The sequence below is a fragment of the Macrotis lagotis genome, chromosome 2 (assembly GCF_037893015.1).
Source record: "Macrotis lagotis isolate mMagLag1 chromosome 2, bilby.v1.9.chrom.fasta, whole genome shotgun sequence".
NCBI lineage: Eukaryota > Metazoa > Chordata > Mammalia > Peramelemorphia > Peramelidae > Macrotis > Macrotis lagotis.
In genome coordinates this window covers 332,508,750-332,530,302 of record NC_133659.1, presented here as the reverse complement: position 1 = coordinate 332,530,302, position 21,553 = coordinate 332,508,750, and the positions used below count along the sequence as shown (strand labels likewise).

General features: G+C 44.9%; 1 protein-coding gene across 4 annotated transcripts in view; it reads right to left on the bottom strand.

Moving 5' to 3' along the window:
* The window catches only part of GRAP2 (GRB2 related adaptor protein 2), a 96,977-nt gene that overhangs the window by 33,610 nt on the left and 41,814 nt on the right, over positions 1-21,553 (bottom strand). For all 4 annotated transcript variants that reach the window (XM_074226977.1, XM_074226978.1, XM_074226975.1 and 1 more), the window contains one exon: positions 4,586-4,690. The gene's annotated coding sequence lies outside the window, so the exon portion shown is untranslated. The remainder of the gene's footprint in view (positions 1-4,585; positions 4,691-21,553) is intronic.

The following is a 21,553-nucleotide window of genomic DNA, read 5'->3' as shown; positions in this document are numbered from 1 at the left end:
TTATATTATCCACAAAAGTGGTAATTTTATTTCCTTTTTTGCCTCAGTTTATTCCCTAATTTCTTTTCTTGCATTATTGAGTTATCTAATATTTCTAGCATTAAATAATGAGTAGTAACATCAATAGTCATTCTTGCTTTCCTTTTGATCTTATTGTAAAGGTTGCTTTTGTTGTTGCTGTTTATTTTTCCAAACCATCTCCTGACTTTGGGTTTTATGTTAGGGCTATGTCCCATGTACTTCTGGAGGAAATATTTGGACTGAGCTTTTGTCCTCTTGGGTCCTTCTGTTGTTTTCTTGGGGTATTGAAGTTTGAACACGATATCAGATACAGTACAAGCAGGAGACTTATAAGTTTTCAATGCTCCTGAAGAGGCATTGTCCCGGGCAAAGTCTGAGCACCACCTTACTGATCTGACCAGGATCTGTCAGAGCAGCACATGTTGGGGTTTGCTGTGGTTGGAGTTCCAGTAGACTGATGCTGGACTTGACCGCTATCAGTGGCTGGTTCTGAGGGACAGAACTAAAGACTCTCCTTTGGTCTGAGATTCCTGCCTCCTGCAGATGGGTCCTGGGGTCAGAGTCATCCAACTACTGAACTTGCTCCTATACATAGCTCAGGGTCTACACCTGCTCTACCATCATCCTCAGGTGTAGGACCCCTCCTCATTCCACTCTGGATTTGCGACAGGGATCTGAGAAATGATCAATAGAACTGTTGGTTGGCACCTCTTCCCTCATTATGCACAGTGTTGTATGGGCTGGAACCTCCTCCTATCTTGGTGCAAGTGCCTGAGAGCATAACGGCCACCCTGGAGTCTGCAGACCTCCCTGATTGTCTCCCTGAGCTAACCTAGGCTTGGAAAATCTCTCTGTGAATGCTTTGAAAAAATGTTTCACAATGGGGACTTGGTCTAGTGTGTTTTCTAGATCTGTGTGGGAGATCTGTTGTTCATTCTGTACTCTTTCTCCTTAACTGAAAAACAGGGAAGGTGAAATCCAGAAAGGTGAGCCCAGAGTCACAGGGAGGGAGGGTGGGAACCCAGGGCTTCTGAGCTTCTGAGGCCAAAGCCCAGGCCCTCTCCCCAGAGAAGTTTGCTATTTGAAGCCCTACACCAAGTCTAAGTCTGTCTAATCTTTTAGGAGAATTAAAACTGCTCCATCTCTGGCTCCAAGAAGCCTGGTAGCAGGTAGGATGGGTTCTGGCCAGCAGGGGGCAGCAGGGTCCACTGAGCCAGCCTCCAAACCCAACTTCTCCCCACTTCAACTAATCAATCAAAGCCCCTTGTGGAGTTGGGATTGGCCCTCTGCCCCCACAATACTGGCATGGGTGGGCTCCAAGTGGCAGTCTCCTGGAGCCGCCCTCACCCTCCTCCTCCCTACCCACACCCATACCCACAACTGCCTTTTCTAGAAGTATCTCTGGGCTCAAGGGTTTTCTCCTTTGGATACCCAGAATGAGGGTACCAGGCAGAGATGGGGTCTGGAGTCAGGGGTGCCTGGCTTTGAATTCCAGCTCTGTCAATGGCTCCCTGGGTGACCTTGGGCAAGGTGCTTCACTCCAGTCTCAGTTTCCCCATGTGTAAATTGAGAGCCCTCTGAGATCCTTGCCAGAGCTAAGCCTACCTGTGCTTTGCCTTCAAATCTCAGTTCTACTAGCTGCCTAGGTGACTCTGGGAAAGTCACTTCCCTCTCTGAGTCTGACATTTCCATCTATAAAATGGGGGGGGGCGGTTTGAACTCAGTGGCCTCAAGGGTTTCTTTCAGCTCTGGCCAATTCATCAGCAAATGGGGGCAGTCATGCCCATAGAAGGCTTCTGGTCTTGAATGGGGAAGAGTCTGAAAAACCACCAAGGCCAATCCCCTCTTGTGACAGGGATTGCCGCTAGCCCTCAGGATGGTCTGGAGGTGCCACATTAGGGACTCCTTAGGTGGCACTAGCCATCTCACACCTTACTGTCCATTCCAACCCCCTCCTTTGAAAGAGGAAGAAGCCGAGGTAGAGGGAGGTGAGCCTGCCAAGGTCACACCATCAGGCAATGGCAAAGTGGAGAAGCGAACCAGACCAATGCTCTTGTCTCATTTCAAGAAACTTCCCTTTTAAAACTGATTTTGCCCATTCAGGCCATTTCCCCTTTTCCCCTGACCATAACTAACTCACCTTTCCCTTTTGAGCCCCAGGATAGTATCTGTTCCTGGAATACGCAGCGAGGCAACACTGGGGCTGGGAGGCCATTCTCCATGGTTACTCAGAGAACAATCATCCATTAGTTGCTGATCTGGTCATGCTGAGCCAGGAGAGGAGGCTGCCCGGCAGGCCCTGCCCTGTGGTCCTTCTATGCCCATCTCGGCTCCCCAAACAGCCATTCATCCTGGCTCCCAGCTCCGGCCTTTCTGAAAGTAGCTGGCAGGGATGTCACCATGACAAGTGACTAGTGGGCAGAGAATTCTTTGGGGAGGGGTGGAGAGCTGCCTACAAAGGGCAGGAGAAGAGCTAGGTGGGCATTGTGGCATGGCCTCACTGTCTGCCAAGGAGACAGACATGTCTGTCCATCCTTAGGGACTCTAGAGGCTGCTAGCTGAACCCTTGAGATGGGGCTGCCCCTGCCTTTCCCTAAAATCTCTATGGTAATACAGGAGCCCAGATCTAGACCCTCTCATTGTAAGGGTGAAGAAACAGGGCTAGAGGAGAGCAGCTATAGGGCTGGAAAGGACCTTAGAGGTCATCTAGACCTTCATTTCACAGTGAGCAAATGACATACCCCAGGCTATACTAGGAGTAAGTGATGGAGGCAGGATTTGAATCCTGGACCTCAGACTCTGAATCTATACCTACTCCCCATGCATGAGGCCCCATCAGCTCTGGGGTCCCTCTGGCTTTGGCCAACACTCTCTGCTGGGGACTCTGAAAGCATGGGGCAGTTGTGCCACCACTCCCAGGGAAGGTTGGGGGGGGGGGAATGATGCTTGGCTCCTCTGCCTTCTCCATCCCAGTTTAATCAGCTTCCCCTCTTCCGGCTCCGCAGGCCCTGCCTGGCTCCCTAGATTGCATTTTTCTCATGAATGCTTTTCCTTCTTTTTAATCATCCTTCTCTTCTTCCTGAGAGGGTTTTTTCATGGAGAGAGTGAAGGAGCAGAAAGGAAGGGACGGAAGCTGGTGGGCTCGTTCCGGGGCTTTGAAAAACCAGCCTAGCACCTGGGTTTCCTGACCTGGAGTCTGCTACTTGTTTGTAAAACTATTCAGCTAGCTGAATTTTGGTAGAATTTGGTTTTTTTGTATTTTTATTTTATGCCTTTAACATCTTAGTCCTAAGAGGGGGCCTATAAGTGTCACTTGACAGGGTGATTGCCAAGCAATCATTTTTTGTTTTTTTTTTGGTGAGGCAATGGGGTTAAGTGACTCGCCCAAAGTCATTCAACTAGTATCAGGTGTCTGAGTCTAGATTTGAACTCAGGTCCTTCTGACCCCAAAACTGGTGCTCTAAGATAGAGTAATTGTCAAAGGGGACACATCTCCTGGCTTGGTGGAAAAAATGTTAGCTCTGGTGGTTGGCGACATCTGAGTTTGAATCTCACCCCCAGATGCCATTACTATGCTACTTTCCCCTCTCTGAGGTCCATTTTCTTCATCTGTAATATGGGTACAAAATACTTAGCATTCACAAGTTTTGTTTGGAGACCCAATGGAGAAGGGAAAATTATCAGTAACCTTCAAAGACAGGGGACTAGAATGACCATAAAGATCTGGGTTCTAGTTCTGCCCCTGATAGTCATTAGTAGATATAATCCTGGGCAAGTTGCCAACCTTTTAGAGGCTAGAATTTGCAGAACATATTAATTTGTGTTGGTATGATGGGCAGGACTTCACTCATTTTCAGAAGAAGAAACTGAGGGTCAGAGGTAAAGGGTATTACAGAAATAGTCAATATCTATGCTAAAATTTGAACCCAAGACTGCCAACTCCAAATACAGTTCCCCCTCCTTTCCACTGTCCCATGCTATTTCCCTTTATTTGCTGATAATATTTAAATTCCTTAATCTGACACACCAGGTCCTCCATGGTCTGAATCTGATTTGCTTTCCCTATATTCTGTTTCTTCTCAGTAAAAGCCCCGTACTCCAGGGCTACTGGTCCTTTCACTATTCCTAGAACATGGTGGACTCATTCCCACCTCCAAAACTTGGCTCCCATCTAGGATGGCCCCATCTCCTTTCCACAGTCTTCCGAGCTTTAAGACTCTTCTCCTCGAAGCTGTTTCTATCTACCATGAACTGTCCCTTAATTCTCTCAACCTTTTCAATCAGGTTATCAGAAAACTGGGCAATAGATATCTTGGGCACATTTTGGCAAAATATTGCATAAAGTCTCTCATTATCTACGTGTTGAGATGTAGAGGAGAACGATGGAAGCTTCTACATCAAGGGGGATTAACAGTAGGTTAAATGATCTTTGCCGAAAGGAGTGAATGGATCGGTGTCTTAGCCAGACATTCTATTGTCTCATTGGATTGCCCTTAGTTCTGTTGTATGTGATGTTTAAATAATGGCTCTGAAGTCATTAATTAGGCACCAAATATATGCTTACCTATGACTCTGAAGACTTAAGGCTGGCAGAGGTAGCTAGCACCGTGGTGGCAGAATCAGGATTGCAAATCAGACTGGAATGGTGGGCCGAACCTACAAGATGGAACTGAAGAGGGACAAATGTAAATTTCTTTACTCAGATTCAAAAAATCAATAGCTCAAGCGTCAAGGATCCCAACATTTATCAATTATAAACCCAATATGTTTTAATTGTATGACCCTGGGCAAGCCATTTAGTTTCTTTATTCAGTTTCCTGGAAATGAAAAGTTCAGACTTGACCTCATCCAGCACTACATCTAGGATCCCATTAATCAACAAAACTATGTAACTGCTAAAAAAAGTTAACATTATTTTAGTTTCTATAAGAGCATGGCATAGCATCCCAAAGAGTTTCACTGTCCTCAGCTGATCAGAGCTCCTGTGGAAGCATCTGCATTTTAGAAAGAGAGAGGTGATAGGGATGTGGTCGATCTCATGTCATGCCAGGACGAGTGGAAGGAAACGAGAGTGTTTTAACGGAAGCAAAAAACAGGCAGGAGGGGGGAGGGCAGTAGTGGAGAAGACAGTCTTAATCATTAGATCAATAGGTATTTATTAAGTGTTCACCCTGTTCCAGGAGCTGTGTGATTGCAGGAGCCTTAGTGGAAGTCACAGTCTCACCCAGGGTAGCTAGGTGGCACAATGGATAGAGTGCCAGCCCTAGAATCAGGAATATGTGAGTTCAAATCCAGTCTCAGACACTTACTGTGTGACTGTGGGCAAGTCATTTAACACTTTGCCTCAGTTTCCTCATCTGTCAAATGAGTTGGAGAAGGAAAGGCAAACCACTCCAGTGTCCCTGCCAAGAAAATACCTAATTGGGTCATGAAGAGTCAGATATAACAGAAACGATTCCCTTGGGGAGTCTAGCCATCACCTCCATGGAGGCTGGAGGTGAGGGTGGGCCCTGAGAGAGGCTTATGAAATGGTAGGACTTTGAGAGGAAGGGTGGAAGGGTGTCAGTACAGACCAAGGGAGGACCCCGAAGGGGAGGATAGAGACAGCAATTCCCCAGGAGATGAAGCATCTGCTCCTGGAGATGAAGCATCCCTTCCCCTTGGACATTAGCACCCTGGAACAAATCTCCATTTGCCTCAGGCTAGGTAGGTATACCTCAGGCCTGAAGAGAAGCTGAGGGGACACAGAAGAACTACCTTCAAGGACCTTTAGGCCTGTTACGGGGGGAGAGAGAGACTAAAGAATGGAAGTTACTGGAAGGCAGAGATGAGCTTCTCATAAGAAAAACCAGGCTAAATTCATGATAGGGAGCGTCCATTTATTAAACATCTACTGTGTACTGAACCAGACCAATGCAGAAGCAAAGAATGAATCTGTCCCTATTCTCCCAAGGGCTTAGGAGACAAACAGAAGTAGCCACAGTAAAAATACTAAATAAATACCAACTAGTCTGGGTTCGAAGACCTAGGAAAAAGCTTCTCGCAATGGGCTGAACCTGTAGCCTTGCAGTTAGCAGATGTAAACAGTGGGCCTCATTCTCAAACAAGAGTTGGGACCCACTTTCTTCCCCCTCTCCCTCCCCCAGACCCCTGGCCTGAGCAGAATTAGGTCAAGTGCTTGAGGCCGCCCCAGGAGCTGGCAGATTGTTCCCTTTAAAATTTAGCTCCTATGCAGAGCTCACCGGACCCGGCCTCAGTAAAATTCAATGTCGAGTGAGAGGGAGAAAAAGAGAACCTGAAGTACCCATAGATGCAGAGGAGACGTGAGATGGGCATCCCAGCTAGGGAACAAAGCAAGATGGTAGAGAGGATTTGGTGTTTGCAGTGGTTGCCACCTTCCAGATATCCCCACTGAGGTTCCTTATTGCCTTTTTCAGAGAAGGCTTGGGGGGCTAGAAGGATGACTGGGATCTTTCCCCAAAGTCTGGTTGTGTGACTCTGAGTAAGTCGCTTAACCTGCCTGCCTCAGTTTCCTTATTTGTAAAATGCTAATCTTAACCCTTCCTTTCTAATTGTTTGTTCCTTAACTATTTGCATGTTATCTCCCATTACACTCCTCTGGGAGCAGGGACTGTTTTTTTCTTTTTCTTTTCTTGTACTCCCAGCACTCAGCCCAGCGTCTTTCTTAGGCCATAGTAGGTGCTTGTCAAAAATGACTTGACCATGACTAAGAGGTAGCTAGGTGGAAGACCTGAATTCAAATCCAATCTCAGTTACTTACCCTGTGACCCTGGGCAAGTCACTTAACCGGTCTGCCTCATTTTCCTTCACTTTTAAATGGGGATCTTAATTGCACCTACGTCCCAGGGTTGTTGTGAGGATCACATGAGACCAGATTTGTGATCAGCTTAGCACACGGGTGACTAATAAATGCTTTTTCCCCCTTTCCTCCACTGTGATCTCACAGGTTTTTTTTTTCAGAGAATCAAAGAAAATGGAAATACTTTGCAAGCCTTAATGTGGGCTCTGTTAATGCCAGCTGCTTTAATGGTTATTCATGATGTTTAAATGTCTGCTGCCATGTTGGCCTCCTGTGGAGGGCTATGAGCTATGAGCCCAGATTTTCTCCTTTGATTGATGTTTTTGGGTTATGATGTTAATAAACTGATAGCACCACCTCCGAATGGGGCAGAGCCCATGGCATTTACTGTACCATTTAGTGTGTGATCCTAAAGGACCAATGAACTCCAACTCTTTGTTTTTACAGATGAGGAAACTGAGGCTCACAGAGAGCAGATAACTTACCAAAGTCCCCCAGGAGCTAGAGGCAGAAAAAGAATTCGAACTCTTACACTCTGATGCCCAAACAATATTTTCCCTATTGCACAAGGCTATATTATCATAGCTGGCCTTTTATAGCACTTTCAGATCTGCAAAGTATTTTTACAAGTATTTGTCACAATTGAGGAACCTGAGGTAGACATAAAAGAAATGACTTGTTTAGGGTCACTCAGCTAAGGATCTGAGACTGGATTTGAACTCATAGCTTTTCTCCTTCCCCCACCCCAGAAAGCCATCCATCCCTTCAGCAAAAAATAAAAAACAGAAACATGGGGGGAAGGGGATCAGTTCAGCAGAACTAATCCTTGATGCGAACTGACAGTGTATGCACAGTTTTACACCCATAGGCCTCCACTTCTACAAAACAGGGGATGGGTACATTTTTTCCAATACACATACACACTAACATAGACACATATATAGATATGAATAAATTATGTATGTGTATGTGTCTAAATGACAGTTTTTGTAAATCTTAAAAGTGCTCTAGAAATGCTAGCCATAATTTCTCTTATTATCCCAATTCTTCCTTCTTTCCTTTGCTTTTTTGGCTGCCCTGCTTTCCCCACTGTGCTAACAACTGCTTTTTTCCAAGTGGGATGAGGTGGTGTCAGGGCCAAAGGATGAACTCACCGACCCAACGTTCGGGGAGGGCTTGTGAGAAGAGCTCATTCCCTGGTCTTCTCTGTCTTAAAGAATGGCTGAAAGCACAGAGCCCAAATCATCTGCCACAAATGATCAATTGCTTAAAGAAAATCAAAGTCAACCATCTCCAAACCCTAACACTTGTAATGAAAATCACATGTAAGAAAATGAGAGAAAGAATGTTCACTTCTACCTTTTCCTATCTGTAATCACAGTGATCCAAGACCAGGGATAGGCATAGGGATTGGATTGTGATTTCATTGGCATGGGGAATCCCAGGTGAGGAAACTCCTCCCTGGTACAGATAGACAGCTTAGATTTTCATGGGGCCACTCAATACATATTGACTCTAAAACTATTAAGCTCATATGGTCTTAGGGGAAGTTAAATTGACCCTCAATTAAGTTAAGTTGACATTCATTAAGAAACTAAATGACCCTCGTCCCTAAAAGGGGAAGGATATATATTTGCATATAAACATATATATTACGTACCTATAATATGAATATATATATATTATATGTCTATAAGGGTATAAAAAATGAAAAGACAAATCAATCCAATAATGAGAAAGGTGAATGGTGGATGACCATTAGCCTGAAGGCCTGGTAGTTCCCCACTCTCTGCCACTATAGATGAGCACCTGTTCTATGACTTAGAGTCTTCAGGAGCTTCCTAGATCATTGAGAGAGAAGTTGACTTACACAGTCAGAGGTGAGATTTGAACTCATAGCTCCCTGATTCCAAGAGAGCTCTTTATCCCCTAAGATGGGGACCTCTGACACCAGACTAGAGAAGGTACTAAAGGTGTAAGTTAAGGCTGGGCTTATATTTCTATGTCAACCATGACCTTTATGGAAGGCAGGGTACCTTGTCCTATTTCAGTCCTTTGTGATTTGGCCAAGTTGGTTTGTATTTCTAGGAGGTGTGACTCGGCCTCCGATGCTCATCCTCGTCCAGCTCTGAAGCTCTGTCACTGGAGCGTGAGTGCTAGCAGACGTAGCCAGATACAAAAGGCCTTGAGGGCAGTTCAGGGAGTCCATTCCCCAGCGCTGGTAGGGGACAGATGAATCTTTCAACTAGACCCTAGGGAGGGCAGAGGTGGAGGCAGGATCCTGAAGGATCATGAAGTGGTTGGGGCCCTCCTTCAGTCGATATTTTTCTCTAATGGCTCTCTCAGAAAGATAGAGCTTCTTTATTTAAATTAATGGGCAATTATTCTTCAGAACAGAATTACACCTAGTCTATAATGACTGAATTTGCAGCTTGGGATGGTGATTAAGGTGCTGGGCACGGCAGCCTGGTTAAATCCTTTCTTGGAAATTTCTAGCTATGTAACCTTGGGAGACATACTAAGTCTTGGGCAACATGCTAAGACACTAATTCTATGAGGAAGGGGGAGAAGAGGAGGTTATTGGTTTGGGTGAGAATTGTCATACTGGGAGTTCCTACACTGAAAACCACTGATCTCCTGATCATTGATCTTGAGATGGAAGGAACCTCAGAGGCTATTTAATCTGAACCCCTCATTTTACAGAAGGGGAAACTGAGGTCCAGAGAGTAGAAATGACTTACCTATGATCACACATAGGGTCACAGACCTAGACCTGGAAGGCAGCTCATGGCTCATTTAGTCTGTTCCCCTCATTTTACAGAAGGGGAAACTGAGGTCCAGAGAATGGAAGCAATCTCCCTAAGATTACACAGACAGTATACTTTATTTTTATTTTTGTTATTTTTGTTATTTTTTAAGGTTTTTGCAAGGCAAATGGGGTTAAGTGACTTGCCCAAGGCCACATGACTAGGTAATTATTAAATGTCTGAGGCCGGATTTGAGTTCAGGTACTCCTGACTCCAGGGCTGGTGCTCTATCCACTGTGCTACCTAGCCGCCCTGACTAAGTGTTAGATGTGAAATTGGACCATGGGTCTCCCTAACTCAAAGTCCAGCACTTTCTCCCAATGTTTAAGAATTGTCATCTATGTATATCATCTATGAAGAATGATTGTGTGTTAGCTCAAATAAGTAATAAGCCAGTATTAGGGTCAGCATTCAAATCCTCTTATTCTCACAATAATTCTTCCACTAGACTGTGATTTTTTTCCTTTTCTTTTTTCTTTTTTGGTTTTTGAGCTGTGATATTTCAAAGAGAAATCTTTGTCAAAAGCAAGGCGCCCTTAAACATTGGCGTCACTAGTGGTTGTTCCTTGCTTCGGGATATGGACCACATGTGGCTAATGTGGCATATGCTCATGCATTTCTCTTCTCTCCTAGAGATAACACAAATGATGTTTGGTGTCTGTATGAGGGAATGTTTTCTATAAAAAGACTAACATTTCAATTCAACAAACATTTATTAGGCACTTGTTGTATGTAAAAGACTGTTTCCAGGGGAACAAGTCACAGAACTAGGGTGGAACAATGTACAATTTGACCCAGGTTGCCAAATTTAGAGGGTGCTTACAGGACTTTTTCTTTTAGAAATATAAAAATAGGATCGAACATAAACTTGAGAATAGGAATATTTCATTTTTGACTTTGCATCTCTAATGATGAACATAGTGCCTGGCACCAGGTAGGCACTCAAAAAACTTATTTAATAAAGTATGGATTGGATGAGTTATTATCGAATGCTTGACTAACACAACAGAGCTTAACACCTAGCTAGGACCAATAATGATTTAAAATAAGAAGTTTCCAGATAGATGGTGGGATGATTCATTGGCCCCCTCCTTGCTATTTTTCTCCCCTTCCCTACTGTGGAGTCCTCAGCATCAGCTTTGGAGTAGAGTTTTTTGCCTCCCACCAACGGGGTTGGTATCTTACCTGATCTCTTAAACCAGAAGGATGCTTTGTGCAAAATATCTACTTATTTCACTGTAAACAAAAGATATCCCAATCTAGAGAGTTAATAATCTATTGGTAAGGGTGGTAGAGGAGGGGGGAATATATAACATAGATATTTAGAGCTAGAAGGGGTCTTAGAAGCTGTCTAATCCAACCCCCTTAGGTACATAGAGAGGTAAAACAAGGTAATTTGAGAGGGAGGGAACAGTCACAACTGGGAGCCCATTAGAGGCAGTCATGATTTTATGTTAAGAGACAGAAGACACAGACACTCTCCAGCTCAAGATCCGTAAGTGGCTCTCTGTTCCTCAGGATAAATCCAGACGTTTTGTTGCTATCTAAAATCTTTCATCACCTGGTTCAGGTTTATCCTTCTAGACTTAAAATACATATTAATATGTATGCAGCTCCCTTTCTCCTGCTCAGTGGCTCAGCCAGACTTTCTCTCCTCACCGTTGGTTCTTAGCTTCCTTACCCTCCTACAAGAGACCTTCCCTCCAGCTCCAGGCACTGGGGGCTCCACTGCTCCCCAAATTATCTTCTTTTGTATATAGTTGCTTTTCTGCACAGGTAGCTTGAGCCTGCACCCTCCCTCCCTTCCCCTGCTCCACAGCAGAATGGAAGCTCCTTCAGGGCAAGGCCTTCTTCCTCTTTGCTTCTGTATGACTAGAACCCAGCCCAGGACCTGTCACAGTTGGAGTTTTAAATACACAGAGGAAGGTCGCAGACTTGGGAGATGGATATTCACCATTTTCTTTTATGTTTCAGGCTAGTAAGGTAATCACTAAGAGAAAGAATGGATTATCGGTTGAAATGGCCCTATGCTATGAGTAGTAATTCATGAAGAAACAAACAGAATCTCTGTAGAAGCTTCTAAAATGCTGGTGGACATTTGTATGCAGGGCCAGAAAACAATTTTCTAATAAGAAATCTCAGAGGATGATAAATGACATTTTACGTGGTGTGCTTTGAGTTACTTAAAAAAAAAATCCACCCATACCCCAAACCCAGGTAAGCCAAGGCTGCGCTAGTATTCTGTATTTAAATGGAGACGCCAAAGATAAAGTACAGCAGGGTGATAAATAATCGAGAGGAGAAGGATCAAATGTTACTTCTCCTTCCATAATAGCCAACATAATCAACTACTTTGTCAGCCTCCATTTGCCTCCACTTGATTCATGCAATGTCACTGAGCCTGCTGCTCTGACAATGGCTTCATGAAGGCCTGGAGCAACAGGCAAGCAAGTCAATCAATGCATCGCCAAGCATTTATTCTCTGCTTGCTGTATGCAGGCTCTTGCTAATAGCTGGGGTTGTTTTATTGCTGTTGTTCTGCGGTTTACAATCCCAATTTGATTTTGTTTCCTAGGTTGGGAGAGTGGGAAGGGTATGGGACCGACTGGACCCAGGAAAGACCTGTATTCAAATTCCACTTTTGTTGCTATTTGGGTGACCCTGCAGAAATCATTTCACCTCTTTCTGATCCTTATACCTGTGGATAAGCATTCCTACAGGACAAGTGGTGAGGCACAGCAGCAGAAGAACCGGCCTTGATAAAGAAACTTTTTCTCTCATTGATCCAGGCAGTTCTAAGGCTACATGAGACTTAAGACTTATAGGGAACAAAAGGACTCCAGAAGCAATGACGAGGAGGGACAGGGACCTAGAGAAGTGCCACAGTCAATTCTGGGGGGTCACAGATAAGGGTCATCTTGGCAGTCCTGCTTCCCAAGACTTAGAGCTTCCCTTAGACTTCCTCCATACTTCTAATCACACCGATCGATCACAGCTCTTTCCAAACCTATTTCAAGTTAATGTCTCCATTTCCTATCAAGAGGATTGAAAAGATGTTCCTCTATTTTTCCTCATTCAAGAAGGGATTCTCCTTTTTTTAATCTCCATATTTGATGTGTATTGTTCAGCTGTGTCTGACTCTAACCCCATTTGTGATTTTCTTGGCAGAGATACTGGAGTATTTGCCATTTCCTTCTCCAGCTCTTTTTACAGAAGAGGAAACTGAGGCAAGCAGGGTGAAGTGACTTGCCCAGGGTCACAAAGCCAGTAAGAGTTCAGGGCAGAATTGGAACCCAGGTCTTCCTGAGGTCAAGTCCAGTGATCCGTCCACCATACTATGCATGTTACATTCTACAAGTGATGTAATAAAGTAAAGATAGGGTTCCCAACTAAGTAAAGATAGGGTTACAGTGATGGGATGGGAGAAAGCATTAACAACTGGGGGAAGCCAGGAAAGCCTCTGGGAGGAGTTGGCCCTCTAGCTGAGCCTCAAAGGGAGTTTGGATTCCAAGAGGCAGGGGGCACAGCCTGAGCAAAAACACGGAAGGAGGAGGTGGGATGTAGACCACACTGGCACAAAGAGGCACATTCAGCTTGGGAAAAAATAGGCCATGGTGAGATTAGGGAGGATTTGAATGTCCACCAGAGGAGTGTCCTATTTCCCAGCCTCATCTAGACGATGAAGGAGGGGGAGTGAGTGCCTCCCAAGTCCCTTTCAACTCTTAAGTAGGAACAACAAGAATTTTGTGCTTTTTTCCAAACTCCAAATTCACTGGCTTCCCCAGGATGGTTCTTTCTTTCCCAGAGGCTCTGACACGGGTGTCCTGCTTAACCCCACCCGAGCATCGGCTGTAGGGAGGCTCACACCGACCCACTCTGGCCTTGGAGCATCACTGGAGGGAGGTCAGCCTCTTTTCTCTCCAAGATCCTAGCCTCTGGGAGGCAGAAATGCCCTTTGGAGATCCTCCCCATCTTAGTCAAGCTAGGCATGAAACCCAGCCCTCTCTCTAAAGGTTCCTTCTCCTTGGGTTCGGAGGCTGAGAACCCCACCATTCCCATCATCTAAAATGCTCTAGCCGGGTCTCAAGTCACATGTTTGAAGTGCCGCTACCCACACATTCTAGTCTCTCAGTAACGTCTCCACCACAATCTACCCACAAGGCTGGGGTTGATAAATATTTTCTGAATTGCTGTTCCCTCATCCGTGTCTGGGAAGGGGCCTACACCCTTCTATATGATCTCAAGATGGGACTGGGGTTGGGGGAGACAGTCGAGACCAGCATCACCCAGGGGGTTTCCTCCTGATTTCTCTGTCCCATGAACTATAGAAGCTTTGTCAGAGGCTGCATGCTGTAGCATCTAGGTTCAAATCCTGTCTCAGACACTTACTAGTTGTGTGACTTTGGGTAAGTCACTTACCATCTCTGACCTCAGTTTCCCCATTTGTAAAATGACCTCTGAAGTCCTTTTTAGCTTTAAATCTTTGAAACTGTGCTCTACAAAGCATTGAAACAATGGGCCAAGAGCAGATCTGAGGCACAGGCAGCTCCATTAAACTCATGACATTTCTGAAGGAATAACAGTCACCCAGTCCTTTATCCAATGTTTACTGACCTCCTTCTATATGCACAGGGGAGAAGATGAAGGTAGTTTAGTCCCAGAGGACCTGGGTTCAAATCTTGACTCTGTCCCCTTGCTACCAGGGGAAATTTCAGACATGCCACTTAACCTTTAAGGGCTTCAGTTTCTTTACTCGTAATGTAGTGATGGACTGGGTGGCCTGTGAGGCCTAGACCTGGCCTCCCATACTGCTGTGACTTTGGGAAATCATTTCTCTTCTGGGCCTCCAAGTGTCCTATAAAAGGAGAACGTTGAACAAGATGACCCCATGGTCCTACCCAACAGCTGTAGTCCCCTGCGGATGAACAGAGGGGTCACTACGGTACAAGGGGAGTCTGGCCCCACGTCCAGGCCTGACTGGTCAGGAGTGGTGACTCATGGGTCCAGGTCCCTCTCTCCTGCTCCTTGTTAGGCATCAAGCAACAAAATAGAGACCCAAAGGCAAAGTGAGTATGTGTATGTATAGAGGTGTACGTTTTTGAATGTGTGTATGTGTGCATGCGTGTGTGTATGTGTGTGTCTGGCTGAGAGTCAGTTTGTAATGTGCATGTGTGTATGCGTGTGTGTGCGTGTGAGCACCAGCCTGCTTGCTGGTCCTTCAAAAGCAAAACTCACCAGATTGACAGCTGAAGATCTGAGCAGCTTCAGAGAAATGGAAACCAACAAAAGAAAATGGAGCTGGTCTGTGAGGAAGCTGACACCCAGGCCCGCTCCCAGCCCGCCAGGAGGCGGGCCCATGGCAAGTCACCCTCACAGGTGCCCTGGTGTTGGCATAGTCCTAAATGCACCTTCCATCTGCTTATGGGAGTGTGTGTGTGTGTGTGTGTGTGTGTGTGTGCCTGTATGAGTGCATGGTGTGTGTGTTTGTGTGAGTATATAATGTGTGTATGTGAGTGTGTAGTGTGTGCATGTGTGAGTGTGTAATGTGTGTGCATGTATAAGTGAACATGTATTGTGTGTAGTGTGTGCTTGTGTGACATGTAATGTGTGTATGTGCATGAGTGTGTAGTATATGAGTGTGTAATGTGTGTGCATGCATGAGTGTGTAGTGTGTGAGTGTGTAATATGTGTGCATGGGCATGTGAATGTGTAGTGTGTGTAAGGGTGCATTGTGTGTGCATGTGAGTGTACAGTGTGTGTATATGTGTAATGTGCTTGTATAAGAATGTAATGTGTGTGCATGTGGATGTGAGTGTGTAGTGTGTATGTGTATGGATGTGAGTGTGCAGTATGTGCGGTGTGTGCTTGTGTGAGTGTGTGTGTATGTGTGTGCATGTGAGTGTGTAGTGTGTGTATGTGTGGTATGTGTGAGCATGTAATGTGTGTATATATGTGTGTGCATGTTCAGTGTGTGTATGTGTGTGGTATGTATGAGTGCGTAATGTGGGTATGAGCATGGGTATGTGAGTGTGCAGTGTGTGTGGATGTGTGTGTACTGTGTGTGCATGCATGCATGTGTGTGCATGTGTGTGTATGTGTGCATGTGTGTGTGTGACTGGTGAATAGCCTCTGAGAGCTGGCCATGTGCCCTTACTCCAGGCTGCCTCCACGCCTGTCCTCAGCATCCCCTCTCCTTTTCTCCCACTCCCTGCTGCCCACAGACAAGGGCACACCCCAGTCATGCCAATGCTCCCCAGCTACCTCTTCTCTCTGTTTCTGGTCCACACCTGGCAGCCAGGTTATGGCTCAGTGGAGAGAGTGCTGGGGCTGGAGGCAGGAAGCCCCGAATTCAAATCCAACTTCAGACACTTCAAATTCCATGGTCCACAAAGCGCTAAAACAATGGGCCAAGAGGACTTCAGGGGCTTGGGCAGCTCCACTGAAACCATTAAATAATGGAATTTCTATAAGAATAAGAGTTATTCAGTAACTCAGTCAATGTTTACTGAACATGTGACCCTGGGCAAGTCACTTAACCTCCGTTTGCCTCAGTTTCCTCATCTGTAAAATGAGAATGACAATAATAACCAAAGTTGTTGTGAGGAGCACAACAAATGAGATGATATTTAAAAAAATCTTGAATAATATCTTATTTTTTCCATTTACACATAGAAGTAATTTTTAACATTTTAAAAAATTTTGAGTTCCAAATTGAGATATTCACACACAGTAGGCTCCAAATAAATGTTTATTCTCTTTCTTCCCTATCCTTCTATTTCCTTTCCTTTAATTCACCTCTAAATTCTCAGCAATCTAGCTTCTGACTTTGTCTCTCAACTGCAATCATCATCTCTGAAGTGACCAACAGAGGACTGAATGGATAAGTCTAATGTCCTTTCCTCAGTCTTCTCCCTGTCTGCTCCAGAACATCCCATGGAGCTCCTTTCTCTTGGGTTTCCTCCTTCCTCTCTGACCACTCTTCAGTCTCCTTTGCTGGCTCTTCTTGGATCATGTCATATCCACTTATCATCCCAGATCCCCTCTTCTCTCTACAATCTGTCTCTTGGCGATTTCCTTGCCTCCATCGGGTTCAAAGACCATCTCTCTGCAGGTGGTTTCCAGACCTTGTGATCTGGTCTCAAGCTGTCTCCTGAGGTCCAGGTCTGAATTAGGAGCTTAACACACTGCCTGGTCTATGAGAATAATACGCTTAATAAATGATTGCTGACTGACATTTTGAATTGGATCTCCCATAGGCAGCTCAATCTCAATCCAGCCCAATTAGAACTCTCTATCCTTCTTCTTAAACTTGCCCCTCTTCTCAGTTTCCCACCGTCTGTCAGGAATTCCATCATCCTTCCCAGGGTCCAGATTTATAACCTCAAATTGGGTAAATTTCTCCATGGAAGGGAGGAAAAATCTAAGAAGACTTTGAGAATAAGTTCAATGACAAACAAAGGATTTTTTATTTGATCCTCCAGGTCAGTGGTATCAAACTCAAACAGAAGTTGGGGCCACCAGAGTGATATAGGAGGGTCCCTGTGATCTGCATTTCAACTTAGTTTTAACATGTGTAATATTACCTATGTTTTAGTATATTGTTATTCATTTTGTGAGTATTTCCCAGTTCCATTTGAATCTGACTCGGACCACCCTGAGAAGGTCTTGGGTTCTCTGTGGCCCGGGGTCTGTGAGTTTGATCTCTTTGCCATGGCCCTTAGGGAGTCACCGGTGGGAGACATGGCCAGAGAGCACCTCTCATTCTTCCTACAATGTTTGCTGCATTAACACATCCCCTTGTAGAAAACCCCCTCCCTTCTCCTAATAAAAAGATTATTCTCAAGGAGCTGAACCCGAAAGTGAGATGATGCTGAAGTGACTTCCCTTAAGGATGTGAGGAGGGGTGTAGTTCACAACAGGGAGGGCTCTGGAGCCACAAGAAAGAGTTGAGGCCTCTCAAGGGGGCCTTCTTTCGTTCTGTTTTGGATCAGCCAGGCTCTATGAATCTGAGTAAAGACAGCAAAAAAGGGGCAGATCCATGTCCTCTGTGTCACTCAGCCACCCCATAGCACACTTTTGAGGAGGGACAAAGTAAAAGGAGAGAGAAAAAGAGAATAAATGGAAGTGGGCCGAAATGGATGGAGGGAAATACAATCAGCAAAGAACAACTGTGGGAAAAAATATGGAAGCAACTTCTCTGATGGACTTCTGATAAAGAATGGGATCCACCCCAGAGGCAGAGCTGATGGTATCTGAACACAGACTGAAGTGCAATTCTTTTTTCTTTCTTTCACTTTATTTTTCATGAGGTTTTTCTATTTTTGTGGGGGGGGGGGAAGGGAGATAAGGCTCACCCTTACAACAAGACTGCTTTAGGAATGTATAAAGAAATAAATTTTTAAAAATGAAGAAAAAGAGGGTAGATCCAAAGACACTCATGCTACTGGTTTTTATTTGAATTTACTCCCCACAAACTCATTTGGACCAAAGGGTTTCCCTCCTCCAAACACTTTTTTGATTTGGTTATAGACCAAGACTCTCAAATTAGAAACCCCGTGGACCCTGGAACAGGCCTACTCCGCCCCCTGGCCATGAGGGAGATGCCAGATGGGGTCTCTTTTCGGGTTGGATTCAGTCTGAAAAATTTCTTCCTGCTTTTAAGGGACCTGCCCCTGCCCTAGCAGATATTCCTACCAAAATGAGATGAATCTGCAAATGAACCAGGTAATGATGGGGACGCGCTCAGCATGATGGGCGGTAATCTCTCACCCTACGTCCCCTAAGTTAAGTGAGGACAGTGTGGTCACTGGGACAAAAATAAAAAGACAACTTATCTAGGTAGCTGCTGTCTCTCATTTGGTTAAATTTCATGGAACTGAGTGAAAGGGAGATGGATCCAGGGACAGGAGCCCAGAGAGACAAGGCTTCTTTAGGTAATACACATCCATGGACACCTGGGCAAGCCCTGGACAAATACCAATGGTTACCTTCAATGGGCACCGTCTGGGAGAGCCATCTTTCCCTGCCCCTACTCCAAGTCCCAGTTTCCCTTTCTAATTATGTGTGTTAGATGAAGACAGCTAGACAAGGTGCTCCTCATCTGCTTCTTCCATCTGAATCTTCCGGGCCTAGCTCAATTCACCCCATGTATGAGGCATCAAAGCCAGTTTCCCTGAGCTGTACCCCATGGAGAGCAGCCTCTGGGAAATCTGCCTGGCAGGAACATCCCAGAAAGCCAGCATCTTCACAGAACATAGCTGATGTTTACAAACGGTTTGTGTTTTTGGTTTGATGTTCCCTCATAAAAAGTTTACTTTTATTAAAATAGCAAAGGGGGCCTGGTGGTACAAGCTTGTGATCTCTGCTATTAGGGAAGGCAAGAGTGGATCAATTGAGCTTAGTAATCATGGGGCTACGGTAGGTCTAAGGCCAACAGGGAGTCTGAACTAAGTTGGTACCTAAGGAAGGGTGAATCAGCCCAGGCCAGCCCAGGTTGGCAACAGGCAGTTCAAATCTTCCTTGCCAATCAGCATGGGATCAGGCCCACCAATCACCACTGTATGTTCAGCCTGATGACACTGAGAGATCCAGGATCAAAATAAAAGAAAAAAGGAAAGCAAGGTAACCTCTCTTTTTACCCTTCTCTCTAGGAAGGTTTTCTATTTTGTTTTCTCTCCTTAGGATCAGACTCATGGTACTACCTGCCTCTCATTTTTGATGCCTCATTCTTCTTAATTGGTTGGTATATTTGTGTAATGAGGGCAAATCTGACTTTCAGGACTGGGATATCTCCCAGGAGGCTCCACTTACAATCTGGTCTATTCTTATTCTATATGGGTAATTATGGGATCGTAAAAGATAGATAGGGAGATAGATAGAAAGATAGGATAGATAAGAGATAGAGAAATGGATAGATAGCTAGATGGAAGGATAGATAGAAAGATAAGAGAGAGAGCTAGAGAGATAGGAGAGAGATGGATAGATAAATTCATTAGGTCCTTAACTAGGTAGAGTCTATTATTTATGTAGGATCAATCTCTAAAAATTAATTTTGGAATCCAAACTAGTTTCCCTCATTTTCCCCATCATCACTGCATCAAAAGGCGATTGGGGAAGAGAATGCCATTTTGGAAAGAAGCATATGAAGCATCTCCCCCCCCCCACCCAAATTGGTAAGAATCCTCTCTTTCTTGCTTCTTTAGCCCTTCACATTCATCCAGGAATGAGTGACGGCTCCCTTCCAAGGCAGCACATGTGAAGTCCCCCAGATGCTAAATGGGCAAAGAGGGGAATGATTGACGACAGGAGCTGATGGGAGCAGAAAGTCGCAACGGTTTCAAGTCCCACCATTCTCGCTGAGTGCCTGGGACAATTCCATTCCTGCCTCCCAATGTGCAGCCAGCTTTTGTGGCGATGCCAGGGGTCATTTACAAAAGAGAGACTGGCGTGAGTCCAGTGAGGAAGAATGCCTCCATCACTGAGGCTGAAGCTGGAAGGAAGCAGGACCTGCCAAGCCTCAGGATGGTGGGGGGTTTGGAATGAGCTGGGTTGGCGGACCACCCCCGGAGCTGATTGGGGTTTATACAGAGAGACAACGGGAAGGAAAGCAGGGAGAAAAATGGCTTTTCAAATCAGTTTAACCCCAGATTCACTTTTGCAAATTGAAGTTGTCAGCAAAAATTGGTCTTCCTGCTGCCCTCTTCCTCCCTATCTCTTTTTTTCTTTCCTGAAAAATACAGAAGACCCAACAATCCAGCAGATGTTTATTAAGGGAATGTGCTATTTGGCTGTCTTCCCTTATAATATTCTATATCTCGCCTGGGCCTTTGCAAGGTGATTTCCTCATCTGGAATATAATCCTTTTTTCCTTCTGCCTCTTAAGAACACCTCTCATAGGCCTCCCTGCCCCCCCATCCTCTCATCTCCCTTTTGAAATGACTGTATGGTTCTGTATATATTCTCTATATATACCTATGGATACAACTGCATTACCCCCTTCCCTCTGCCCCCTCTCTTTGCTTATGGCTTATTTCTCTGTGCTAAGTGTTCTGGGTTCAAATGCAGTCTAGTAGAAATGGATTAACCAAAATGACACCAAATCCAAAATTCTCTAATTCACACACACACACACACACACACACACACACACACACCTTAGACTGAACTGGGAAAAATCTCTTTGCCTTTTTGTCAAACTATACTTGTGGATTTGGACAGTGGCTGTTTAATTGCCATCGTACTTTAATAGTTGTATAAGTTTTAATGTGGCAACATTAAGGTTTAATTTATTGTGAATCTGGGCAAGTCACTAGCCTCTCAGTGACACCCTGCCCCCACCCCCGGCAATCTTCTAAGACTAAGTTACAGAACAGGTATCAGGAGAGTTTTCTCCCAGAACTGCTCTCTACACATTAAATCTCCTTGCTAGTTCTTATAGAAACACCGATAAATGTTTAACTGATGAAAAGCAGGCTGCAATACAATGTCCAGTTTCTTTTGGGGGGGGTGAGGAGAGGGAGTTGCTTCTTTCTTCCTTCCTTGTATCTATCCCTCTTTCCCTACTGGAAAGAAATATAGCCAGACAGGTAAAAGAGACAGGGAATGTTCCCAAGTAGAGCCCCAGGACAGAAGAAGTCAAGCATGTTTGGCCCGGACATACTATAACCTGCTCTAACCAGACTAAGGAAAGCTGATTGTGAAGTTTTTTTTTTTTTGATAAAGCAATGGTCTTAAGTGATTTGCCCAAGGTCACACAGTTAGGTAATTATTAAGTGTCTGAGGTCACATTTGAATTCAGGTCCCTCTAACACCAAGGTGGGTGTTCTATCCACTGCACCACCTAGCTGCCCCTTGTTAAGTTTTCAGTGTGAGCATTTACCCTTTGGAAACTGGCAAATGCTACAGA